The 26,321-nt window shown below is 39.7% G+C and overlaps 1 long non-coding RNA gene across 1 annotated transcript in view; it reads right to left on the bottom strand.

Annotated features, from left to right (window-relative positions):
• The window catches only part of LOC148413198 (uncharacterized), a 29,126-nt gene extending 11,837 nt beyond the window's left edge, over window positions 1-17,289 (bottom strand). The window contains exon 1 of the long non-coding RNA XR_015867804.1: window positions 17,150-17,289. This is a non-coding gene — a long non-coding RNA (uncharacterized LOC148413198). The remainder of the gene's footprint in view (window positions 1-17,149) is intronic.
• Between the last annotated feature and the right edge of the window lie 9,032 nt (window positions 17,290-26,321).

The following is a 26,321-nucleotide window of genomic DNA, read 5'->3' as shown; positions in this document are numbered from 1 at the left end:
GCATAGCTCATCATCCCACGCGTTTGCCAACATTGTTGCAAAATTCTAATAGTGCAATGCAAAACTCAAATAACAGGAAAAAAAGGAAAAGATCACACACAGGTCAGGTAATGTGACCTGACTGGCTTGAGCTCATGTGGATCCCTATAGTATTAGTGAATAGTATGTAAATATCAGAACAATAACATTTAATGATGTAATACTGTGTATTCTAGAACCCAGGACTGAGTGCACATTCACCCAGCAACCTGACTTTACACAGAACTGTCTGTCTCGAATCAGAAGATATTTTTGATCTTGTATTTGGCTTTAACGTTATAGTTTGCTAAAATGATCAATTACTGTATGTGATTACAGTAAACAAAGCTTCATCCTGCACTGCCATTATCAGCAAACATGTTTTCTCAGTATATACATTATGTATATTAAAGGTTGTTTTTGTTTTTTTCCTCCCTTTACCACCAATTTTCTTTGTATTGAGTGTTTGTCAGTATTTTGGGGGGACTTTATAGGATTTAATTGTTGTTTCTTTTGCCAACAAATTTCAATGGGTGTCAATTGTATTGTGGATTGGACTAGTTCTTCTCCCCCAGAAATACCAAGGTAATACAGAAACTAAACAAGTTGTTTTCAGACTTATGCCTTTTCTGATCGAATTGGTGATCAGGTATCGTTTTTTTGTTTGTTTTTTTAATCCGCTAATTGACTCCAAAATCCTGATCAAGTGAAGTGAAGGTTACAAACATCACAGTAAAATCTATGGTCACAAAACCAGATTCATCATCATATGTTGTGACATATATAGTACAATCCCATTTTGGACAGTAGTTCCTTTCAACACAGGAGGGAAACAGGCGCAAGAGCAAGGGGTTTGAACTTCATACCTCGGTTACGGCATTGCAGAATACCCTTCTACAGGTAGTGTCATACCTAGTTTATGTGTGTCATACCACCTTAGAAGGTGAGGAAGTATTCTGGGTCAATTTCACTGCCCCATTCCATGCTGAGAGGATAAAAGTGTTCTTCTTGCTACCCATTATCGCGTAATTGGGGCTTATGATAATTCATGATAATGCACATTAGTCCGCATGGTAAGTCAGAGTGCATAAAGGAATCACTATTGTCTTGCAAATTGTATTATTAATTAACATGAAGTGACTGATTAAATGATCAGAATATTGCATTTTCACATTGTTAATCACATACTCTTTTTCAGTTTAAAATTATTAGAGGAAAATATCCATGGGCAAAAAGGAGTGGTTTTCACTTTGGGAACAGAATGTGCAATACCATATGAAGCCAAGTAAGTACATTGTGGCAATACTATACAGTAAGTAGGTAAGTACTGATAAATGGATAGGGCACATAATTCAAGTAGCAAGTTTGTGAGACAATGAATCAGAACAAGTAAAAACTGTCAGGTATTGCCCTCACACATCACACCTCACTTCTCTACAAATTGTAGAGGTTCAGAGCCTGAAAGAGGAATTCAGGAATTAGCCAATTCATTTTGCAGAACTGAAACTTTGCATAAGCATCAGAAGTGGAGGTTGCGAACGGCGAAGGAAGTGTTCCTCATTACTCGGATGTCCTCAGGATAAACCCTCCTCCACTTGCTAAAGCTTTAATCAGTTAAACACTCATATTTCACACAAGATTTGGCACTTTGATGTTGTATCGCCAATCTGGTTCAAGAGAAGTTCAGTGTTTTCCTTTAAGCATATGTTTGGTCTGCATAAATATGTGTGTACAGTACATGTTTACTGAATCTCTGAGGAAAGTGGAACTTTTGCTTCATCGACCATTCTCTCATAGATGGGCCATTAAAAAAAAAAAAAAAAAAAACTTGTGTAACTTTTTTTTTTTTTGCAATAGGAAATCAAACCCCTCAGAAACTATTAGCATTGGGAAGCTATGCAGTAAATCAGTAGCATCAGTGTAACTTAAATGTGATTTATTTTTTTAAATCACAGTTTGCTGTGTTATCCCTCTTTGGACTACAGTCAAGAGCCACATCCAATCGCGAGAAAAGAAATTCCTGTTTAGATTGACATCAATACATAAATTAAATCCATGTGAACTCTTCTGCTTTGTTGTTGGTTCAGTATAGCAGTTAACCATCCATTTCTATATATACTCTGCATAAGTGCAAGTGAGCTGGTTTATTCCAGCTGGTGGGGATATATTCTTCAAACAACCCAACATGCAAGTTTTGGAAGCACGAGGACCTTGAGAAATTACGTGTAACCACAGTGAGTAAGAAAATTTCATGCAGGAGAGGCTGAGCTGAGGTTTGAAACCAGATCATCCTGACCACAGGTGAGGCACATACATTTCGGACCTAGACTGTCATTGGTTCTTTAGTGACCAATCTACTCCTTCATAATCAAAAAATCAAGCAAAGAAAAATGGAAGAAAATGTATTCCAACCATAAAAAATTGATTGAAAACACAATGAAAAGGTGTCACAATGGGCCTTTTCTCACCACTGTGCCCTGGTTCCACAACTGGCGCAGACCTAGTGGAGCTGGAGGGAATCGCCGAGGGCATTCATGGGCAAACTATGACCCATTAAGCTTTTTAATCCGTCCCACCAAACTTGAAGGTATTATAATTCAGGAGGAGTGTGTTATTGTTAATACCCTGAAGCATTGCAGAACTATCGCTGTTTTAAAAAAGTAATTGCTAGCAATAAAAAAATAAGGTGTATTTTGGTCATTTAATCTTCAGCTGTAACAATCCATCCTTACATCCATTTTCTATAGCTGCTTATCCTCAGTAAGGTTGCAGGCTTGATAGTGCCTGTCCCAGCAGTCTATGGCCAGTAGGTGTAATGAATGATTATTATGTACAACTGTGCATGTGCAATAATAATTGAGTTGTATTAGTCACAATCAATGGGTTTGATGATCAACTAGTTTGGTCTCTGACTGATTGATTGTTTATGTCTGCTGGACAGGAAGAACGGGGGGAATCACGGCCAGATGCCTCATTCTTGCTTGAGCCACGAAAGAGGAGGCATATGTGTTTGTGTGTTCATTCGTTTCATTCTTATCCAGGTATGAAACTATCTTTGAAAACATTAATTGACATGAATAAGCGTGGAGAGAAGAGAAAGAAAAAGTTCTTTTTGAATTACAGCGACGTTTTAAGTGTGTTCGAATCGTTTTTTGGTACTTGCCGCCATGTCGGCCGAAATCGCCCTCGGCGACCATAACGTGTGGAATCAATTGTGAACGAAAGTTGTACCGTATGTGCTCTTTTTGTGAACGGACATTTTGTGAACGGAAAGTTGAAGTCAGATTGATGTTTATTATTTAAAACATTGTTCCTTTAAACATGCGGTAGGTTGCCCAGGTTAATACTGTTTAGTTTTGCGTTTGTATTCTGTGTTCTGAAGTTTGTTTCATAACAATTTTGCATATCTAGTGGATAAAAGTTGGATTCTTGCTTGAGCCACGAAAGAGGAGGCATCTGTGTTCGTGTGTTCATTCGTTTCATTCGTATCCAGGCTGTAACATAGGCGGGGGACACTCTGAGCTGGTTGCCAGCCAGATGCAGAGCACACACATGGACGGACAACTATTCATGTTATTAGGTTGTTTCAATAAATTGTTTGATACATGGAGCTTGAATGACACGGTTGTAATGCATTTGTTCATTTTCAATTGAAATTAAAGCTCCATTTCTCGATATCCTGCATTTTTTTTTTTCTCTTAAGCGTTAGGTTATCAAAACATTCCATTTGTCTGCTCCTGGTCCGGCCCTTCTGTCAAATTTTAGAACCAAGTGTGGCCTTTTAAGTCAAAAAGTTTGCCCACACCTGGCCTAGGGAAACAACTGGATAACACCAATTGCAATGAGCAAATCGAACATCTGTCCCCTGTCTTAAATGACAGTAATCTAAATCACTGGACGATCCAGCTGCAAACAGTACCTGCAGGGTGTAAGATCAAGTAGAACACTTTTTGTTGAACTCAAAATTAACCCTATAATTTGGGGTATAAATAAACCAAATTCAGGAAGAATAATTTTGCCTGGATGAGTGCCATTTGAAAACAGCACACCATTCCCTTCATATTTTTTTCGATCAAATATCAAATTTACTGTTCAAATTCAAGTGTCACTCGTTATATCGGTCACAGAAACCATCCAGTATCATGAATGCACTCATTCAAAAAATTCAGGCAGCTTTCCATAATTTACCATTTTAAACAAGGTTATAGTTTGCTAAAATGATCATTTATGTCATTACAGCAAACAAAGCTTTATCCTGCACTGCCATTATCAGCAAACATGTTTTCACTGTATATGCATTGTGATGACCTATATTAAAGTTCTAAGGTTTGCTTTTTTTCCCCTAGTCCTCCCTCTACCTGCCGTTTTCTTTGTATTGAGTGTTTGTCAGTATTTTTGGGGGACTTCATAGGATTTAAGGATTTAAAGTTATTTCTGTCCCCAATTGTATCAAAAATTCCGAAATAATTAAAGAAATATTAATGTGCTTTACACTATTTCTTATATACTAGTGAATTTGAATAATGATTTTAGCCATAAAATATCACTTCAATGGAAGAGCTTCTAAAACTGAAGAGAAAAGAATATATTTTTGGTAATTATCCATCCATCCATTCATTTTCTAGAGCTGCTTATCCCCATAGGGGTCACAGGCGCCTATCCCAGCTGGCTTCGGGCAGTAGGCGGGGGACACCCTAAACTGGTTGCCAGCCAATCGCAGGGCACACAGAGACGAACAACAATTCATGCACCCTATCACATCCAAGGACAATTTAGTATGTCCAATTTCATCTGCCATGCATGTTTTTGGAGTGTGGGAGGAAGCCGGAGTGCCTGGAGAGGACCCACACAGGCTCGGGAGAACATGCAAACTCTATTAAGGGAGGCCGGAGCCAGGTGGATTTGAACCAGGACCTTTGAACGGTGAGGCGGACATGCTATCACTGCCCCACTCAGCCGCCGTTATTGGTGATTATCTTATGGTACTTACCAGTAATTTGAGGCAGCTGCCACATAAGGCTTATTTTAGTTAGTGAGTGGTCTACACTACAAATGTAAAGTTGTAGATGAAATGTTAAAAAATATTACTTTACCTGCAATGCCACAAAGTATTGACTTGCACACTTACAAATTAAAAAAAAAAAAAATCAAGCAATTGAATACATATCCTCAGACTTGTGGTTTCTTTTTTGTTTTTGTTTTTTGCCAGGGGAAATATTAGTTTTAAAAAAGTGAACTCCTTTCACAAAGAGCTGCAGCATATTGTCCTTATCACAGTAAAATGACAAGCTTCACAAAATATGTTGCTGGTGTGCTGTACCTTGCCGTTTATAGTCCATAGCCTAATTCTTCTCATAAATGTATACTAATTATGTACTTAGCTGATGACCTTAGTTACTGTGTTAAATGAAGTGAGTAATAAGTGGTAATAATTTACAGAGTTTAAGGGTGTCAATACATAATGTGCATATACCTTCAATATCCTGCTGGTGTACAACTGCACATATGTCATATAAAAAATTGAATAAAATGCAATGCCACAGACTAAATAAAATGAATATATTTGAAGACAGGATAACTGGCTGAATGTGTTTTAAAGAAGTATTTCAAAGGTTAACGTCCTTATTGCATAGCAACATGACTGTACAAAAGCCTTGGTCCACAAGTTCTTGGAAAACGTTTTTTACAGCAATGATTTTCTAAAGGAATGGTGTGAATGGGACTGAATGGTTAACTTCACTTTTCAGTTTCTGTATTTCAGTTTCTCAACAGAACACTGAGTCAAAGAGCAGAGTCTTTTGTGTGTATGCATTCATCCAAGAAATGACGTAAGATTTATTTCTCTCCAATATTGCATTATCATGGCCAACATTTAACGTGTGATAAAGGTTAAGCTTCAGTTTCATTGACAAAACTGTATGACAAAACTGCATTGCCAGGCAAAATGAGCTTTTGAGCATCATAATGATGATGTAATATTATCATGGTCTAGGTTTGTTTGAATTATAGTTTTAATGTTTTCTTGTTTACGTCTTGTTAGTTTGATTGTGTCCACCTGTCCTGGTCAACACGCCTCCTTGTGTTAACATATCAGCTCCAAAGGTTCCTTGTGGTCTAATTAGCTTGAATGCATTTAGTTCCCATTTAGTTTAGTTTCACTTCTTGTGAGATCATTGTCTTGTCATGTCAGGTCTACCTACCTGTTTGTCCTTTCTCTTGTTTAGCTGCCTTCCTGACGTTTTTCCTGTCCTGTTGTTAGAATAATTATTGTTAGAAAAGTTATAGATATAGTGATTATACATTTGCTACAAAATATTAATGCTCGCAATGAAGAAATGCTTTGCTGCGTGAATGAATAAACACATACTGAATGATAATAATGAATGAATAAACTGCTGATGTACTGCTAGGTATGTTGATGGTACGCTGGGAGAATGAGTGCACTGTTTGTGGGAAAAGAACTGTCTCGTCATTGTTTTCTTTCAAGCAGAAGGAAGGCCGCTCAAGCCTGCCAGTCGGAGCGTTCCCACACCTGTGACTCTTATCGATGTTATTGCTATGCATTATCAGAATGTTTCGCTACGTATTTTTTCATACATGCATTAGTTTCTCACCCACATGCTCACACATAGAAGGACAAGTACACAAGGTCCCGGCCATAGACTTGCGTTTTTCCCTGCCCCTTGAGGGCCGGGACCTTCATGTAGTTAGGGATCTCTGTAACAAATAAAAGTAAGGGGAGTCGGAGAGATTGGCAGAGCGCAGTAGAATTGTCCTTGGCCGGTTCCTCTTCGCTCCCCTCATGCATGAGTTGGGAAGATTGCCTTGTCTCCTTTTTTGTGTACAATTTCTTACAAATGTCTGACAAATTAACCTGACATTTATTTGGTCCTTCGAGCCGGAGCGCAATATACCTGAGGTCTCCAGAGGCGGAGTCGACAACCAGGCAAGACCGTGGCCACGGCAGTAAGACCTTTTTCAGGGACTGGGTCCCGGCTCCGCATCTGGGGACTGAGGGTTGACGCGAAGCCGAAGGAGAGAAGGCATCATGGGGTGAGTAGGTGAACTCGCATGCTGACGTTGTGATATTGTGGTATTGTGAACTCGCATGCTGACGTTGTGATATTGTGGTGTTGTGAAGTCGCATGCTGACGTTGTGATATTGTGGTGTTGTGAAAACCTTGAGAATACTAGTCCCTGTCAAGTGAAGAGACCGAGTAGTCTATAAACAAAGGGCGGCGGTGTCCTGTATGTACTTAATAGAGTCCGCATTTAAAACGTGTGCGCAGGAAATTTGGAATAGGGCGGCGGTGTCCTGTACATACTTAATAGAGTCCGCTTAAACGCTGTGCGCTAAGCGTTGTGTGGGTGTGAATTGTGTGTGAAAGGAGACGCCGATCTCATATGAACTAAACGGGATTGTGTGTGAAAGGAGACGCCGATCTCATATAAATTTAACGGGATTGTAAGTGACAACTCTTTGTGGAAGCAAAGGCAAGAATACTCCGCCCTGTTGGGTAGAAGCTTGAGTATTACCACATTGAGAAATTTATTGTCACCCCGTTTTTTGTTGAATATCAGTCTTTAGGTAACCCTAGGTTCATAGACTGAGCTAAATTTGCATTAATGGGGAATACTACCGGTAGAGCAACAGCTTGCATGCAGAGATTGGAAATGTGTCGAAAAGCAATGTCCATCTAAAATAAAACACTTGAATTTGTGGATAACAAAATATGGTTTTGCTGGCCAGCTTAATACACAAAAAATAGACTTACGAGATAAAATAAGAATTACAAGGAAAAATAATAAAAATAAAATGGACAAAGATGGATATGTGGATACTGAGTTTTGGTTGACAGTAGCGGATATGTGGATACTAAGTTTTGGTTGATAGTAACTGGAGAATTTGGATATATAATATAATAAATGAAAATTATACATGATAGAAATAATAAATATAGACACTATGAGAAGTTAATGATTTAGAAATAGGAAATCATATCAGAGCATATTGTGTAGTGGCTACACAGCAAATTGAGGTTCAGGTAGAGATTATAACACCAAATATTGTGGTTGTTTCAGTAAGATGCAATGAGAAAATTAATAATTAATAACAATTACATGACTCTGATAACAAATATGGGCATGAGGTGGTGAGGATATGCCCACAAAGAATTGCAATTGTATTGTATTGTATTGTATTGTATAAGTAACACATTGAAAGGGTGTTTTCAGTTTGTGATTGTCATTGATTTAGTTTGATATGGCAGCTCTTTTCTACTGTGTGTGCTGTGTGTTGTGTGATGTGGGCCCGTGTGCATTTGTCTGTTTGCTTGTCTGGGTGTATTTGACTGTTTTTCTACATGTATTTGTGTTAGAAATAAACAACGAAATTTGTTGAAAGTGTGCTAAAAAGCATTGCTGGATGATGCTTTATGTAGTTTAATTGATTTAAAGTCAAAATTGCGAGTTTTATATGGTGTCAAACCTGAGGTTTGTGGGAAAAATGGTCCAGCCACAGGGTTAGTCAGGTGAAATGATGAGTACATATGGAGAAGTATATTATGGGATAAAGTGAGATTATATTATGGATTAGGAGAATGCAAATGTTAAATTGACTGATAATTGGTAATTTTCTGATAATTTTGAATTAGTCATCAACATATAAATAAGATTCCCTAAGTTTATGAGGACTCTGGCGACCAAATGCGTTTCTTGACAATTAGCATGAGAAAGCTATGCACAAGTCAAGGGTTTTTGTTTTTTGTAACTTCTGATTTCATATTTAGATAGGTTTGTTTTTGATTTACAATTGACCATTGGCATTTGGCGTGGAGTGTAAAAGTGAGTATTGTTCATGCCAAGTCAAAGGCTAAATCGGCGATTGATGATAAATGATAAGAAGAGGTATTGCTAGATTATTGGCATGGGCCATCCATAGTGGCAGGGGGTTGTGGGTTCAACTGCCGACTACTATGCCAAACTGTCCTTGAGCAGGACACTGAGCTCTAACTTTGCTCCTAGTGGGGCTGACTGTGCCCTGTGTGACGGCAGCTTACATTGGTGCACGGTATGAATGTGTGTGTGAATGGGTGAATGTGAGGTTTGTTGAGCTCTTTGTATGCCGTATGGTGTGGAAGGAACTATATAAATCCATTTTATTCACCATAAATTGTTTGGATCCTAAAGCAAAAATTATTTTCTGGAAATTCTGAAAAGTTAAAGAAAAAATTCCACTGAACTCTTAGCTCAAGCACAGCACAAGCATGCAAATTGATGCAAGGGAAAGTAGTTACAATCTACACCACAGGTGTCAAACTCAAGGCCCGGGGGCCAAATCTGGCCCGCCACGTCATTTTATGTGGCCCGCAAAAGCAAATCGTGTAAATTTCCATGACCCTTGCTAAACACTGTTTGAAAACTTTAGCTTGTTGTGTATAATGAAAATTAAAGTTGAGATTTTTTGGTTTGTTTTGTTACAGTAATGTAAACGATAAATGAAACTACTGGGTTGCTAGAACTAGGCTGTTTTACTTTTGATTTCAAAACAACTGAGCCAGCAATTTATTGTGTTCAATAATAATGCTATGGGACTATTTAATTTGGTTTTTTCAACATATCGGCCCAATGAAGGAATTTTTTGCTACAAAATGGCTCGTGACAAAAATGAGTTTGACACCTCATTTCTACACTGACAGTCAATATGCATTTTTTACTTATCATGTATTTGCCCGATATTGGAAAAATAGGGGGGTAGTAACCTCCACGGGAAAAGCTGTGACGCACACTGAATTACTGTCTAATTTGTTAAATGCAGTTCCGATGCCAAAACAAATTGCGGTCTGTAAGTGTGCGGCTCATGCAACCGGGACAGATCACATAACATTGGGCAATGCTTTTGCTGATAAGGTGTCAAAACGAGCAGCCGTGAAGCCCTTCTTGGGAAAGGCTGATAAAGTGCCGTAGGATGACATTGAAACCTACTGATATTAAATGGATTAATGGTCTCGTTTAATAAATATTCAATTTTTAATATTGTGTGTAATCTGTTGCCTCATTTAAATGAAAAAAAAATAAATAAATAGAATGTGTGATAGAGTTGTTTTTATATTGTATGTTTTATATCCTATAATAGTGTTGCAAGCAGAGTTATTTTTTTTAATAAAAACATTGATCTAATAAATTTGCTGAAACGGTTGGATTACAGTGATCAACAATACACAATTTATGGATCCAATCCTTACTTTGAGACTGGCACAATTATAGGATGGGAGGAAAAAAAAATAAATAAATAAACACATGCTTGGAAGAAATTAACCGATAAGCTTCCTCTAATTTCCACAAATTGGGAATTGGACAATGAGGGCAACCTAGCCAATTACATGCGAGGGACATTAGAGAAACGAGACGAAATGGAATGTCCAGAAAGTGGTTGTATTTCTGTTCAACATGATGTGCTGGTTGTTCCAGGGGGCTGAATTCTGATCCGGAGCATCAAAAAGAAGCGTTGGCATTCTCCAAAGTGGGAAGGCCTTTACCAGGTGCTGCTGACCACACTGACAGCAGTGAAAAAATTGCAGAGAGCAACACGTAAATACATCTCACACACTGTAAAAAGGTCCTCTCTACTGAGTTACCCATGCAGGAGGCGTGAGCAAAGTCTAACTAAACGGTGGGAGCAGATTTATAGTATCTGATAATACTGACGGTTAGTGAAGAATTCCAAGACACGCTTCTTGATTAGGGGTTGCTCAGTAGACATGGCTATGGTCATATGGGTAAAATATGTTCTTATAGGCTTCACTGTCGGCGCGGTACAAACGACTGCCCTCTTTTGTAGAACTGACATAGGTGGGCCCAGTTTGGTGGAAACAGCAATCCATAATTTTTCAACAATCATTTAAAACAACCTTACAGTGTGTGATAGCTTTATCCAAACAGCAAAACAATAGCCCTGCACGTCAAAGGCGTGAGCTGAAAAGAAACACAACTAGAAGAACAATTTGACCTTCTGCGCCCTAAAGCCTTATAGCGAATACTATGTTTTGCTTTTTTGATAACAGTGTTGGAACTATTGTCATGTCGTGGGCTCTGATATTGTTGACAGAGCCATCCTTCATTGGCAGTTGTGTTCATGTTCACGTTTTTTGTTATTTCGATAATTAACTAATGCTAATTCGAATGTTCCACTTTCTCTCACTGAAGCAATCCACAGTTTATTTGCCACAAGCACTGCAATTGGTCACTTTTGCTTGTAAATTGCAGTGCTGATCTGTGCATTGCTTGCTAATATTTGGTGGTGTTTTACAACGTTTGTTCGTTGTTGCCTGGCACAAAAAGCCTGCGGGGGGAGACTGAGCGTCAGTTAGCAAGCACAAGCTTGACTTGTGGCTGAAAGCAGCTTGGGATGACACACTTGTTAACTGTTTTTTCTATTTTCTTTCAATAAAAAAGCGATCAGACAGGACCACGACTGAGCGAATGCTTTAACACATGACATTTAACGACCTTTAACAACACAGGTCTTTACAGTATCATACGGAGCTGACTAATGGGCTTGGCCCTATTGTTATTATTTTAATGTTTTTGAAATCATCTTAAACCTCCTCGAGCTGTACGTTTGGCACACCTGGTCTAGGACAATACCAAAATATAACAACTCCAGCCGCACGCAGACTGCACTTTGTGCTACATGTCAAACTTGCAGTGTAATCCTGCCCATCAGCATTTTACAAGTTTATCAGGATAAAACCTTATGTGACAGATGAATAATCGTGTTAATCTTCTGCTGTTACCCACCAGAGTCATTTTTACGCCCGTAGCTCTTCCGTGCTATTCCCCTTTCCTGATTCCTTTTGAGATACTAATTACCATTATGTTTTTGCATTGACAGCTTTGGTTACAATTGCAGAATTTAATTAACTTTTATTTAGTAGCTAGATATAGGAGACGGGATGCATTAGTTGCAAAAACGAAACAGGTCTGGGCCAACTGGACTACTGTGCGTGATATTTCTGGCCCCAAATTAAGTTACAGGACTTAAATTGACTATTAATACTACAAGGTGGGGTTGTGGTGCTGAACCACCAGCTGCTTTTATGTTTTTATGCACATGGAACTGATCATTATCGTATAATCATTGTTTGTGTGTCGTGGGCTTTAGAGAAGGAATACATACATATTGTTGATGAATTTTTGACTATCACTGTGGTTTGCAGTTGACTACAGCTGTGTACTATGTATGGGCCCAAGACCACTAGTGTGAGTAATTCCAGCTAATATCCTTTTGAATTGGTGTTTTAGAACTACTGTATTGATTAGGTCAAATAAGACTTGCATTCCATGGAATGATGTATGTCCTGCGGCTGAAGACGTACCAATTTTTCTACTGATGTTGCTATGGATAACTTTTCATGCATTAACTCTATCCGGACTGCAAACAAGATTGTAACCTTTAATTTTACGTGGCGTAGGACTATTGTGGGCCAGACAGGCTCACTGCTGCCTCGTGGTGATGTGTGATGGTGGCGTGGCAAGAATGAGTTATATATGTACATGATTTTTTTACAGACGCATCTGGCATTTGACGATTAGGTTGTTACAATACAATTTGTTTGAGGGGTCAGTGGGTCCTCCATTAGTCACCTGAAATTGGTTCGAAATGCTTCTGCAAGGCTTTTAATTGGCGTGTGTAAATACGAGTATATTTTTTAATTTTAGCTTCATTCAGGCGGGCCTCTTCTTTATGTTTTTAGAACTTTTTAAGACTCACCATTTCTCTATGGCTTTCGTCGCCTTGCAGAGCATTGACTGATCTTGCTAGGTCTTATTGTATTTATTTTGCTTGGTTTTATTGTTTAATTGTGTTTTTACTGTTGCCCATTTATTGCATCTTGTTTTTTCCTGTACAACACTTTGGAAACTTTGTGTTTGTTTGATATTTTAGACGTTAATGTTAAAGGTTTGGGTCTGTGCTGTATGAATGAAATGAATTGGGTTGTATATTTATGTCACTGCTCTTACCAGTGTCTATCTTTCCATCCACAGCAGGGGACTCAAATTGGCGGCCTCTAAGATGTAATCGGGATTCCGCGCGGTGTACCAGATGAGTATAAGTTGGTGAGCCAAGTTGCAACGGGGTGGGAATCTATTTCAATATAGATCGCACCTAATATAAAAATGTAGATCAAGTCAATTGCATCCACTACAATGTACAGAAACTGGGCAATTACACTGCAGAGGGCCTTGTTGCCGTAAAGGAACAATTGGCTGCTGTCTTGCTCATGGCTTTTCAGACCCCTGATTGCGGTTGACGTGCTCCTGGCAAAGGAAGGAGGCATGTGTGCCATGTTTGGGAACCAGTGTTGCACATGGATCCCTTACAACACCGCTCCTGGTAGGTCCCTGTCGAGGGCCATTGAGGGTCTGCGCACCCTGAATCGCAGGATGAAGGAGCATTCTGGCGTGGAGACTTCCGCTTGGTCTGAGTAGTGGGGCGACATAATTGGTAAATATAGTGCTCTGGTGTTTTCTGCCCTGGTTTCTGTTGCGATGTTTACAGCTGTCCTTGCATTGTGTGGTTGTTGTTGTATTCCCTGCATTTGCGCATTCACCCGTCTTATCTCAACTGCTATAGCCCCAACTAATTTGAGATTTCAAAGAATGTGCCATCTACTTGTGCGAGACGGATGGCACTGTTTTTTTTTTACGTTGGTACCCCTGCTGCTGATGGTGAGGGTTTTTTTTTTTTTTTTTTTTCTTCCTCTTTTATTCTCATCTTTGTGACCAAATTTGTTCTGTGGATTCGGTCTTTTGCCGTCGGACTAGTTATTCATTGGATTAAGCCTGGGGGGGGAGCCCTCCTTGGTGATATTATTTTGGGGCAAATGTAGAACCAAAAGGGGGGAATTGTTAGAATAATTATTGTTAGAAAAGTTATAGATATAGTGATTATACATTTGCTACAAAATATTAATGCTCGCAATGAAGAAATGCTTTGCTGCGTGAATGAATAAACACATACTGAATGATAATAATGAATGAATAAACTGCTGATGTACTGCTAGGTATGTTGATGGTACGCTGGGAGAATGAGTGCACTGTTTGTGGGAAAAGAACTGTCTCGTCATTGTTTTCTTTCAAGCAGAAGGAAGGCCGCTCAAGCCTGCCAGTCGGAGCGTTCCCACACCTGTGACTCTTATCGATGTTATTGCTATGCATTATCAGAATGTTTCGCTACGTATTTTTTCATACATGCATTAGTTTCTCACCCACATGCTCACACATAGAAGGACAAGTACACAAGGTCCCGGCCATAGACTTGCGTTTTTCCCTGCCCCTTGAGGGCCGGGACCTTCATGTAGTTAGGGATCTCTGTAACAAATAAAAGTAAGGGGAGTCGGAGAGATTGGCAGAGCGCAGTAGAATTGTCCTTGGCCGGTTCCTCTTCGCTCCCCTCATGCATGAGTTGGGAAGATTGCCTTGTCTCCTTTTTTGTGTACAATTTCTTACAAATGTCTGACAAATTAACCTGACACCTGTTCTCCCATCTCCTTGTTCTGTTTATTAAAAATGGACTTCAGGATCAAATCCTTGCCTCTGAGCTTCGGGCCACAATCGTCATAATCACGTCGGCTTTCGTCCTAGCCACGCCGCCTTATGACAGAATCAGCCGATCAGGATCCAGCAAGAACCTTGCGGTGGCGAGCAAGAGACCGCTGCGCCGCACGCCAACACCCTCAACCATCCATCCTGATTCCCCTCATGTAAGCCACTCGTTCTGTTCTACAGTGCTTCTGTCTCCCACGTCCTCTATTAGCCCTCCCGAGCTCCCATATCCAACAATTTCGTCTCCTTACTGCCTTCTTCGGTCTGATTTGTCTTATTTGAACTACTGTTAGTCCCCTCACTGATTTGGAGTCCGACCCTGATTTTGGTTTTCCTGGTGCCTTTTCTTTTTACAAATGTGATTCTGACTGACATTTTTGGTCCAAGTCTTTTACCCCAAGTTAATCGTGACCTGTACTCGGGCACCCATTTGGTCATATACCTTTCATATTGTGGTCATATTGTGGTAAACGCCACAATTTCTCATCATCACAACCCACCTTTTTCAGGACATTATGATTCCCAACGACTCCCCCCAGTATCTGTTCCCTTTGTCATGTCGCTTCCAGCCTGAGTTTGGCGTTAATGGTGAGGTCGTATTCTACGTGCACTTTATATCTGCTATTCGCCCTCCCTCCTGATCAAATTATCAAACGTTAATCTATCCGCTCACCGATTAGCTACCTTTTTGTTACCGAACCCATCAGAGTGAAGAGAGACACAAACTGAGGGCTCCCATTAGTTTCTTGATAATGGGGATGTCACAGGACTAGGCACTGAGTCTAATAAGCGGTGGACAGGATGCAGGTGAAAGGAATGAAAATAATTTTATTACAAACTAAGGGAGCACGTAACACACAAACAAAGTAACAACTCAAAATCTGTAAGAGCAGTTAGACAGTACAACCAAAAGCAACACTATGAAACCAGTGTAGACGGATAGTCAACGAAAATCACACTTACTACAATTGGATGAGACGGATCAGTCGGGAGGTCGCCGTTGGGATCTGCGGAGGCTAAAGGTTAGCGGGAGGAGAGGCTCACAACCAAAAAACTTGGATTGCAAGCAAAGTAGTTACCAAAAGACACGGGGAATACTCAGGCGCGAGTTTGCGGGTAACTGCCCTAGTCGTGATAGTCATTAGCCCGACCTCATAGAGTGGGTGGCTGAGGCAGTGCAGGTGCGCACCCGATGGCTCTGCCTCCTCCACTCAGTCAACCACACAGCAGAAACGGGTTAGGCATGTCGCGCGACAGGTGAGCTCATATTTATATTCAACCTTCCCCTCTGTTGTCGACTATCAAATTGCATTGATTATCCCACTCCCCCCCAGTCTGCTAGAAAAATTTAGAGTGGTGACTGGTAAGTGGTGATAAAAAGGTTGGGGACCCCAAATTTTCTTTGTTTTGTCTTTTTTTTTTTTTTGCAATCCTTCAATAAAACATATATGGGCAAAAAAAGCCTCCAATGTGAAAATATTTCGCATTGAAGCCTTTCCCTCTTTCTTGCGTCCCGTTAAAATGAAAAGCCGCCTGATTTGCGTAATACGAAATATGTTTTTTGCATTTGCCTTGAACTGAAATTCCCTATAGCGAAGACGAGCCTCAAGCAAAAGTAAATCCATTGTCAGCCTCTGTCAGCAGCTGCTGCCACAGCTTTGCGACAAGCAGAAAAACAGGCAGAGGTAAACCAGGCTACTTCAATAGCAACCACCACACTAGCTTCGAGCACATGCATGCAAAGTACTACAGGAAGTATGTGTCTGTATTTGTAAATATCAGCATGTGTGTTTACAGTCCACTCAGACTGTACTGTTATTTCAGACACAGCACGACCACAGAAGGAAATTACAGTAATTTGCATTGCTCACTATAAAATGGCCACAAAACGGAGTTGTGAAGACCATGGCTCTTCACAAGAAGTTAAACGAAAACACTCTTTCACTTGAAGACAGAATAAAAGTAATACGGATGAAAGATGGTGGAAGCAAAGTGAAAGACATAATGCAAGAAATTAATATAAGTATGAAAATGAATACTCTCATTCAGCTACCTGTGTGTGATTGACTCAGAGAGCTTCCTCTGAAATGACAGGCCAGCCAATCTGTCAATAAGCTCAGAGGCATTCCTGCAAGACACATGATTGGCTCCCGGCGTGACAATCGCTCAATGAGTTCAGGAGTTGTAACCCACTCCCACTCAGAAAGTTTAATCCACTTCTCATTGGTGCCAGTGTCTTGTAGCTTGAGCTAATTGACAGATTCCCTGTAAACGTTGAGGTCGTTTTATTATTCTAATATTAAAACATAAAAATGAACAATTGTTATGGGAAAATGTACATTTTTAATGGAGTTGCATTATAATTCTGGACAGTAATAGTTACCTAATAACTATGCACGCAGAGATTTACCTTAGAAGGCTAAATCTCCCTTTTACTCTTAAATATTCAGGTTCGAGGTTTATTAACATTTTGAGTCCACCGAGAATCCTGTAGTTGTTCAAAAATCCATCTATGCAATAATACCTTCCGCTTATCCGGGGTCGGGTCCTGGGCGCAAAACCGTCAGTCGGGAAGCCCAGACTTCCCTCTCCCCGGCCACTTCGTCCAGTTCCTCAAGGAGGATCCCCAGGCCAGCCAAGTCATAGTCTCTCCAACCCTGGAGGAAGCCTCAGGAGGAAAAATAAAATTAATCTTCAAAAATACAACTTACCTAATAAGTGTGCCCACAGTGTATGTGCAATGTAAAAATGATTGCTTTTTTTGTTTTTTGAGGAAAAAAAAGAGCTCATAAAGAGCTTTGCAGATCACTTGCAACTTGTGTGTGTGGTTTGTGTGTGCATGTATTTTATTTTTTTATATAGTGCTAATTCACAGTTTAAATCTACAGTAATTTCTTGGACTGTCCTGCACCTTACATGACATCAGTCGATCCGCTTTTATCCTGATTTTGTCCTCTTCCAACAAAGGACACCAAACACCCGACTTATGCCTATTAAAATTCTATGTAAAAGTTTGAGGTTTTGTTGAAAATGAAGTTTTCCCAATAATAGGCTCCAAAATAAGTCAAGACCAACAATATTAATATTAAGCATGTTCAATAATTATGACAAAAAATCTTTATAGGGAAAGCTGACTTTTTAGGAGCTGGTGGGATTGGACTGGAATGTGACCAACAAGAAGGCTGCACTAAAATATGTCCGACCCAATATAATTTTTTTATAAAAGTGGGGTGACAGGAAGTATCTTCAAAAACATTTTTTTTTTACTGACTATCTTAAAACACTTCTGTATCCATAACACTTTGGAAACATTCTGTGAACATCGCCGCATCCCAGTAAATGTCTTCTCATCCTTCTTGTGTGTGAGTACAAGTGTGATCATGTATGAGCTCGGACGACAAAATGATAATTTAGATGAGTGATGGAGCATAATTTTTATATGTGTGGTGTTCAGTGTAGAGGCTGGAGTAGTCCCCAGACAAGAGGACAAAACCTATTCAAATGATTACATTGGCTGGATTAGTTGAGGACTATGACCCACAACTCATGCTCAGCGAGATGATCTGTATCAAGGCAGTGGAACGGGTTTTCTTATTGTATAATATTCATCATGAACAAATGTACTTAAAAGTTCAAGTGCAAATTTAATTTCCTCTCCAAAAATATTCGACATGTTCAAATACATGCAAGGAAGCATGGGGGCAAAAGGAAGAGGGAGTCATGACAGTGATGGTTTAGTGGAAAGACCTAAGGGTAAATGTAAGCGAGATGAGTATATACGAGAGTAAAATAACACTGAGACAATAAAAGCTTATGGCAGGCCAACATTTTAAAGGTAGAAGAGGGAGCTATGGAAAAATGAAGTGGTGGGAGGGGGGTATTGAGGAAAGAAAGGATTTATGAAATTGTAAGCAGAGAAACTAAATCTAGATATGGCAGAGAAAAGATGGAGACTGAATTGAAAAAAGGGCCAGTTCACACAGGTCATGAGAAATGATGCAAAACTTCAGAGGGAAATAATTAAAAAAAATCTGAAGTATAGTGAAATGAGTTGAATCAGAGGTGGAAATCATTGAGGCAAAAGAAAAGGACTGAGATCTTATATAGTGAGAGTAAATGGCAAATTTCCAAAGGATGTTGGGTGACAGGAAAACAAGGAAATAAGGAAGAAAGATAAGGTGGATAGATCAAAGAGCAAAGTAATGGTAGACTATCTGCCTACTCGTATGTGTGTATGCACATGCACACGCACACACACTTTCACACCCCCGGGAACAGAGGGAAATTAAGTGAAGTTCCTTCTGTCCAGAGGGAGCCATTTTATCTTCTGTGGGACATTAGTTCTCACACAATAGGCCAACGGCAGAAATGTGTGGATGGGACTTGAGTGCAGCAATGCATGTACTGTGATTCATTCCTGGCGAGAAAAATAACCATAATCCTCCCACCGTATCATCCTCTGATTTTATTCCATGATAAATCACAATGAAGAAACCTAATAATATGCAGCATTACAACAAAATGTTGTAAAAATGTACTCATAATTTGTGCTACGCGTCTTTGCAGAAAACAACGATGCACGAGTTTGTCCTGATCTGAGAATTGTTTAGGAGTTTTGGGTATTACTTTTTATCTATTCTTCCATTTTCTATAGCCGCTCATCTTAACTAGGGCTGTTGCCCTGCTGGTGCCTATCTCAGCTGACTCAAGGCAGTAGGCGTGGGGCACCCTGAACTGGTTGCCAGTCAATTGCAGGGGACACAATCATTAACCCACCCAATCACAATTTAGTATGTCCAATACAGATGCCATGCATGTTTTAGAGTGTGGCAGGAAGAGAGAACCAATGCAGACTCGGCGAAAACATGCAAACTCCACACAGGAAAGCCGGAGCAAAGCGGATTTGAACCCTGGTCCCTGAACTGTGAGGTGGATGTGCTAATCAGAGTCGCCTGTATTACTTTCAAATGAGATCAATAATATGTCACTAGTCCAGTGCTTCTCTAATAGTGGGACGAGCCAATACCGGGTGGGGGAGGGGGGGGGGGGGGGGGGGCGCAGATGACCCCAGGGCTTTGTGAAGTGTAATTTTCATATATATATATATATATATATATATATATATATATATATATATATATATATATATATATAAAATATGTGCTATCATACAAAACATTGACTTCCATTCCTTACTTCGAATTGCAATCAGCAATAGCGATGAGTAATGACTTTTCAAGGGTGTTCTGAACGTCACTATTCACTTACATTTTTTAGTTTTTTCACAGGTGTTCAACAGAATTACAGGATGTACATACGGAACATACTTGTTGCATTATTCTCTATTCTGTACTACGGTGTTTACGCAAAAAAAATATAAATAATTAGTGTAAAAACTTTTTTGACTGATTGTTTACAGATATTTTATAAGCTCAATGGCAAAGTTCACAAAAATTCGATACAACATTCATGACAAATAGAGCTGACCTACTGAAGTACAAAATGGAAGATTTCATTTTAACTGCATAATGAAAGCTCCCTGCTGACAACTCACTCGCTTTATTAAAAGTTATTGCTCAAATGGTTTGATGTATCACTTCTAATAGCGACTCCTTAATTGCTCTCACAGTAAGGAACGGTGTGTTATCATTCATTTCCCTTGCCATCTTCTTCTGACGGACTATAAACTTTTTGTCATGAATTTCCATGATTCAGGAGCAAAATAATTGCCAAGGATTAATTTTTTGGAATTTTATTGACACCATCGTTAAAACATTTTTTTTGTAATCTTTAAAAAAAAAAAAAACTACATTGTACTGTGAGACGGCCGCAGGTTGCGCACCACCGGAGCAGAGCCACCCACAACCTGCAGCTTGCACTACATACACAGTACTGCACACACATGAACATAGTTTTGGATTGCCCGCCGTACGGCGAATTCGCGTTACGATCCCAACCGCAGAACGCATTACGATATTAATGCAAAACTATCAAGACTTTGAATGAGCCTCAATTCAGATGGATTCAGAAATGTACTCAAAGTAAAAAAAAAAAGGGGGGAAGGGGGGGCAGGAAGTTGACTTTTACACCGAGAAAAACTGTGATAATTATACAATTGTATTATTCGCTGATGTTCAGGTGACATGATGATCAACTTCATGACAATGTATAGTATGTTGCATATGTCGCACTTTCAGCCACGATGACATACAGTGATCCCCCCTACTTCGCGGTTAATGGGGGCTGTCAACCCCCCCCCGCGAAGTCTGAAACCCGCGAAGTAGGGTATCAGTTCCTAGATTTCTATGTACGCTCCAATATAGCCGCAATAAACCAACAATCCCTTTTTTTTTTTTTTTGTATTTTTGGCGTATGTTATTTCCTTTCTCCTATTATTTAACATTACATTATCCTTATTAACATTATTTTATATTCATTAAATAACTAATATTACTTAGTTTGTTGAGAATTTGTTCTCAGGACTCGTTATCTGCACCCAGATTCCGGTGAAAGAGTACGCAAGTCATCATGTTGAACTTCACATTTATTAGACCTCGAAGTCGGAGGGATCACTGTATTCCAAACAGCTGTATATCCCTATGGCTTCTGTTCAATGTTGTGCGAAAGGGTCACTATACAGTAGTTTTTATTTTAATCAATTGCTATGTACATTTATATAAATCGTTTGTGAAATGACATTTGAGACAAGGAAGGTAGCTTGATGGATAAAAATACTTTAGCAATGGGGCCCATTGACAGTCTATCCCCTATTTTCATGGACTTTATATTACAATTCCATATTGAAACTTTTGTCTGCTGGGAAATAAACTGTTTTTGTAGACATCCCAAAATGTGCAAAATTCATATTTTTGTCGATAACTCAAAACTAGTATCCGTGACATATTTGACATATTCTGACATATTGTTAGTAATTGAAAGAGGCTCATTGAAGAGATTATGCATGCTACGCAGTTGTGAAAGTTCATTGTGGGAATGATAATTGTATTTGATGCGCTTTTTCCTGTGGAAGAAGTAATCAGTCTTGGCTTAATTCATTTTTGTAGCGAAATGTTTCGTCTTCGCAGCAAGATAATGAGGCCCCGTGCTGGACATCTGGCAAAGGACGAAAGAGCTTTTAATTATCAACCGCCTCATGCCAGGCCAATGAAGAGGGTTGTGAGAGGGTCACCTGAAGTGGCCGAGTATGTCAAAAAAGCCCCCTGGTATTGTTGAATCATCCCTTCTCTGCTTCTGCAGATATTGATGTCTCCACAAAGTGCATCCCCAGGGTGTGTGCAAGAGACTTCCTAAGAAGCAGATACAGTGGGAAAAGCAGCGCATGCCCAAACAGTTCTTCATAGTTAATTTAAGAACCACGGATATTAGATATTTATGCCCAAGTCAGTTTCGTCCATGTGCCATCTTGCTATCTTTAATTTTGCAGACATATGTTGCATGCATTTTCTTGTCCTTTTGTGATAAACTGCCTTTTGTGATCGCATGGGTGTAAGAGAGTAATACATCATTTGGAATTTTAGTTACAACCACAAGAGTTTTGAACCTTATTAAGATTTAATAACCTTCCAACTGATAGTGCCAGACATGAGAACAGCCTCATCTTCACCTTGAAGGGTTGGAGTATGTTAAAAATAAACTTAATACAGTATCAGCACTGTGCAGGTGCAATACTCTGCTTCCTCTCACCCTTGTTAGTACGTTGATAACTGTGACTTTCACTGGTAATGGAGCAGGATGGAAAGACAAAATAACCTGAATTCATGTGGTGACAGGCATGCAAAGGAGGATTTGAAACAAGGCCTTTCACATGAAGACGAAATTACATTTACAACGCAGCTTTTGTTCTTTTGATCGCTATGGTAATCGCACAATTATGAAATATGTGCATCTATCGCTATGCTATTGCTTCATGAAAGTTGCATCATATATCCACTCTTCACCATGAATGGTATTCTCCTACTGTGAAAGAAAGGCACGTTTGTTCAATTAAGTGTTCAAGTTACTGTAATGTGTCCTCTGTGATTCTTTCACTTGTGAAGGCCTTTGAAACTCTGTTGTGATTAAAGGCTGTATAAATAAATTTGACTCGACTTTACAACTTGTTTACGTTGCAGTCATTAACAAACAAAGGTAGGATCATTATCTCATAGTGGCTATGATAAATTAAAAAAGAAAGAAAATTGCAATCATCGTTTGTAAATACTTGTAACACTAGCTCTTTGACATTTTAAATGGTGGCTCAATTTAAATATTGCTGTCAGTGCTGTCATGTGGTTGGGGTTTGTTGTTTTTTGGGGTTTTGTTCATGTTCCTAAGTTCATGTTTGTTTCCCTTTGCATCTGCTTTTGCTCGCTGTGTCATTAGTTTATTCCCCTGCCTGTTTACCTGCCCTCCTTGTGTCATCCAGTCAGCTTCCCCTGCCTTTCGTCTCTCTCCAGCTGTGTTGTCTTCTCGTTAAGTGTGAAATGTATTTAAGTTCCCAGTTTGCGTTCGGTTCTTGTCGAGTCATTGCTTATTTTCTGCGCCGCCTAATCCTTGCTGTTATTGTTACCTGCCTCTGCCTTGCCCTAGCTGTCTTGCCGTCGCTCTCCCCAGGATCCTCGTCTTCCCCGTGTAGCCCCAACCTTCCCGTGAGGTTTTTTTTCCTGTTCTAAGTGTTTCTGTTGTACTTTCCTATCCTGTTCAGTTCTTGATTAAATCATCTTTTTGAGCCTCAACCTATCAGCCCCTACAGTTATTAGTTCCACCTTTCCCACCTTCCTCACCAATATGCCTCACGACCATGACAAATGCAGCCATCCATCCATTTTCGTAGCCGCTTGTCCTCACAAGGATTTCAGCTGATTCCAGGTAGAAGGCGGAATACAACCTAAAGTGGTTGCCAGCCAATCGCAGAGCACGCATAGACCAAAGGTGTCCGACCGTCGGTCCGTGGCCTGGTAGGCTAAATACCGTGGAAGAGCCGCCATCAGAAAACCTTTCATCTCGAAATGCTAAGAAGCGGATGATGTGGTGCGGAAACCACAAAACCTAGTCCCCACATCAGTGGAAGTAAGTAATCTTCAGTGATGAGTCCAGTTTTACCTTTGTTCCGACTTTGAGGCGAGTTTACGTGTAGAGGAAACCCGAAGTAGCTATCAACCCGGACTGTCTTCGTCCCACGGTGAAGCACAGAGGACGCTCAGTAATGGTTTGGGCAGCCATATCGTGGAGTTCTCTTGGTTCACTTGTTGCCTTGCATGGTACAGTATATGATTATAATGAAACTTGGATCAATATTTTGGCTAAAACCGTCTTTTTAAGATAAAGTACTAAAAAGTGTAGTGTTCCAATTATTCTGTCCAACCCCTTTATCTACTATAGCTCAGCTAGCCATCCATCATATATTTTCTTCCAATTGCATCTATCACATAACCGAAGGGGGAAAAAAAATAGATTTGCTTGCTGTTGGTAGTCCACAGGTGAAAAATTGTGTTGTTTTATTTTTTTTTAATATGAATGAAGCTTCAAAATCTGAAAGTTTAGTCAAACAAACCACTCCTCATTCATCATGCTGGTGACAAAAATAAATTTGATTAGATGGTTGTTTGTCCCTCTTATGACTTCTCCTATAAATGAGTATGATGAACGTAGTCCTACTATTTTATCCACTGCCTATATTATCATCCCAAAACTCCCATTCTCTCTCTCACTCACTTGCTTTTTGCTGATGATTGATGGGGCTGGCCTTGCAAGTATCATTCTCCATCTCTGTCACTCATTAGTATCCCTCTCACTCACTACTTTGCCTCGGTTGCGCTTGCACTATGATGGATGGGAGCCGAGCAGCCCCTTGCTAATCAATCTGACTGTCAATAAAATCTGAAAATGCTTTGAGCAGCTAGGTGCAACCTGGGTGCGTTATGGTCTGTTCAAGTGTGTAATGGGTGGAAACAGACAGATTATTGTGGTGTGTAATAGCTTGAAAGGCACATGGCTGAATTTCTGAAGCAGAGCATGTCATGAGCTGGCGAAGGAAGGCCTATGCATGATGAACTTTGTATCATACCACGCAGATATACATGTGATAGAGTGTGACATAAAATCTATAAAAGGTTTTGTGTCATTTTGTTTCACTCAGAGGGAAAAAAAAATATTATCCAAAATGGCTATGTGTTTTTTAAATGATAAAGTTCATTTTCTTGATTTCAGTACCCAGTGTGTGGAAAGCTGATGAAAAACATTGGATAAAACACTTAACCGTGCATGTACTCAGTCAATCACGATAATGTAAAACTTATGTGATTCCACCCCCAGATGTGAGGATCACCTTGTTGCTGTGGTGCCACAATTTGCATCTTCCTTCCATCAAGTTGAGCAAAATGCTAATTACAAACTCCCTGTACAAGTTACTAGAGATGTATGACAAGCAGGCTCTTTGGCATACTACGTATGTTTCCATTTCTTGTTAAAAGTATTCACTTATTCAGGTCACATACACCATAATTGTCATAGATTGCATTTTACTCAATAAAAAGAACAGATTTGGATATTTGGTACCAATTTGATGTAGGGAAAAATTTTGAATTAAAATCTCCATCCATCCTTCTAATTTCTATAGCTACTTATCCTCACAAGGGTTATAGGCTTACCGGTGCCTATCCCAGCTGACTTTGGGCAGTAGTCGGGAACAGCCTGCCCTGGTTGTTTTCCAAACTTCTCTGCCACTTTCCACTATTGTAATTTTGTTTTGTTTTTTTTTTCCAAGATGGTATCGTCTTTTTGAAAATCGTGACACGTGATCATGAAATGATCATACAGTTCAGTGACGAAAAAAAAATGGAATTATGTCAATTCAGGCTGCATAATGAACCTCGCCTTAGTGCGTCCAATACACCTGCCATGCATCTTTTTGGAGTATGGGAGGAACCCGGAGTCACTGAAAAGAACCCACATAGGCTTGGGAAGAACATGCAAACTCCACACACAGGCCGGAGCCGGCTGGAATTGAACTCAGGCCCATTAACGACCTACCAAGATAAAATTTACAATTGGAATAGATTGAAATGTTCAAAGTAAATCGAAATGTTTGACTGGGATCAGATAGTCTTTTTTTAAAAAGTATTCTGTACGTACAAATTCATTGCATAACAATATTAGTTGATTTGAATGAGAGAAATCTGTGAAAATAAGCACATCAGGGAAGAAACAATGAAGGGTATATGCACAGTCAAACGGAAAGGATTAGACTGCTCATTCTCTTCTCTCTTATTATCTCTTAATCCTCTTATCACCTCCACCCTCAGTGGATTGGTTTGCTACAGCAATGTTGACATGACCCTTTATTTTGTTCAAACCAAAATAGGCATCATCACATTAAGATAAATCCCCAATGCACCTGATATAATCCTTGCTAGACAAACAATCTTGCACCTGTGACTGTGGCGGTCGGGGTTACACTAAGTCAATTTTTGTGACCATGCTTTAATTTTTCATCGCAAAGGAGGGCAAGACTTGGCAAACCATAAACACAGGTTTGATAATAAAGAGTGTATTGGTTGGTCATGCAAATGCGGCCAGCCTTGTAAAACTAAAGTCCCACACTTAAAAGTACTCCCATGCAATTCTCTATTGAAAGGATGATGCTTGGCTCAAAACACATCCTGCAATCCAGTAGTCCACACGGCACTCTCAGGATC

The sequence above is a fragment of the Hippichthys cyanospilos genome, chromosome 14 (genome assembly GCF_059441005.1).
Source record: "Hippichthys cyanospilos isolate Australia breed blue-spotted pipefish chromosome 14, RoL_Hcya_1.0, whole genome shotgun sequence".
NCBI lineage: Eukaryota > Metazoa > Chordata > Actinopteri > Syngnathiformes > Syngnathidae > Hippichthys > Hippichthys cyanospilos.
Note: the sequence above shows the minus strand (reverse complement) of the source record. Positions and strands in the feature narration are given on the sequence as shown.